Raw genomic sequence first — 1,971 nt, forward strand, 5'->3', positions numbered from 1 at the left:
TGTTGACCAGGATGGTCTCGATCTCTTGACCTCGTGATCCACCCGCCTCGGCCTCCCAAAGTGCTGGGATTACAGGCTTGAGCCACCGCGCCCGGCAACGGTGAATCTTATTTCTGATCCCCATCGTCATGAAATAGGTGGTTGGCCCACTGTGCCTGGTGCTGGCAGCCCTCTGACATGTCTGTTGCCCACCTGCCCCCGCCTTCCTCCCCTCACCCCACCCCCAGCTGCTCAGAAAAACCACTTCCTGAAGTTTTTTTCAGCAGGCAGCTTTTTTTGTGCATTGAATGAGTCGCAATGTTTCGTATCTGCGTTACTTACCTGGTATTTGAAGGCAGGAGCACTGCATGTAGAAATGACTGTGTGTCTGTCTTCCTTCAATTCCACTTGGCTGAGGAGAAGAAGTGAACAACACCACGGGAGAAACAGCGTCCTGGGTGAGCTTGTTAAGCCTGGTGGGAATTCCTGGGGTACCTTGGCTATGCAGGAGTCAGTCTCTTGATCAGTTAACCAAGAAGCCAAAGCAGTGCGGAAACCCTTGCCCCCACCCCATCAAGGAATCCACCAAGGTAAAGCGGAAGAAGTGGGGAGCTAGGAGAGGCCCGCAAACAAAATAAAAAGCCATTTGATTTACTATACTGAAAAAGGCAAGGCCAGGCATAGTGGCTCATGCCTATAATACCAGCACTTTGGGAGGCTGAGGCTGGAGGATCTTTTGAGGAAAGGAGCTGGAGACCAGCCTCAGCAACATAGCAAGACCCTGTCTCTACAAAAAGTGAAAAATTAGCTGTGCCTGGTGGTGCACCCCTGTAGTCCCAGCTACTTGGAAGGCTAAGATAGGAAGATCTATTGAGCCCAGGAGTTTGAGGCTGCAGTGAGCCATGATTGTGCCACTGCACTTCTAGCCTAGGCAACAGAGTGAGATCCTGTCTCGAAAAATAAAAAAATAAAAAGATGTTTGCTGGGTGCAGTGGCTCAGGCCTGCCTGTAATCTCAGCATTTTGGGAGGTTGAGGTGGGCAGATTGCTTATGGTCAGGAGTTCGAGACCAGCCTAACCAACATGGTAAAACCCCATCTCTACTAAAAATACAAAAATTAGTTGGGCATGGTGGTGCACGCCTGTGATCCCAGCTACTCGGGAGGCTGAGGCAGTAAAATTGCTTGAGCCCAAAGGCAGAGGTTGTAGCGAGCGGAGATCTTGCCAATGCACTCCAGCCTGGGCAACACCGGAAGAACCTGTCTCAAATAAATAAATAAATAAATAAATAATGTTAACTGATACATAGATGACAAATAAGCATGTGAAAACATGCTCAATATTGTTAGTCAATAAGAAAATGAATTGCAATCATAATAAGATATTCACTACACCCCTGCTAGAATGGCTAAAATTAAAGGCCTGCCAAGCATTGGTGAGGGTGTGGAGTGGCTGGGACTCACACACTGCTGGTGGGAATGCAAAATGGCATAACCAGTTGGGAAAACAGTTTCTTATAATGTTAAACATACACATGCCTACTGTATAATGCAGCTGCTTCATGTATTTACCAAGGAAAATTAAAATATATGTCCATACAAAGGTTTGTTCATAGCAGCTCGATCTGTATCAGTCCAAGATTGGAAACAGCCTAAATGTCCATCTATAGGTAAATGGAGAGGCTAGGTTTGGTGGCTCATGCCTGTAATCCCAGGGTTTTGGGAGGCTGAGGCAGGAGGATGGCTTGAGGCCAGGAGTTCAAGACCAGCCTGAGTAACAAGTAAAACCTTGTCTCTTAAAAAAAAAAAATTATAAAAAATTATAGGTGAAGGCCGGGCGCGGTGGCTCAAGCCTGTAATCCCAGCACTTTGGGAGGCCGAGGCGGGCAGATCACGAGGTCAAGAGATCAAGACCATCCTGGTCAACATGGTGAAACCCCGTCTCTACTAAAACTACAAAAAAATTAGCTGGGCATGGTGGCGCGTGCCTGTAG

The 1,971-nt window shown here is 47.5% G+C and overlaps 1 protein-coding gene across 3 annotated transcripts in view; it reads left to right on the forward strand.

Moving 5' to 3' along the window:
* Window positions 1–1,971, forward strand: part of PECAM1 (platelet and endothelial cell adhesion molecule 1) — an 84,509-nt gene that overhangs the window by 7,036 nt on the left and 75,502 nt on the right. Inside the window, exon 1 of one of the 3 annotated variants that reach the window (XM_037734648.1) lies at window positions 297–437. The exons of the other annotated variants lie outside the window; for them this stretch is intronic. The gene's annotated coding sequence lies outside the window, so the exon portion shown is untranslated. Of the gene's footprint in view, window positions 1–296; window positions 438–1,971 lie in introns of those variants that run through there. 3 annotated transcript variants of the gene reach the window in all.

The sequence above is a fragment of the Cebus imitator genome, unplaced genomic scaffold (genome assembly GCF_001604975.1).
Source record: "Cebus imitator isolate Cc_AM_T3 unplaced genomic scaffold, Cebus_imitator-1.0 Scaffold650, whole genome shotgun sequence".
NCBI lineage: Eukaryota > Metazoa > Chordata > Mammalia > Primates > Cebidae > Cebus > Cebus imitator.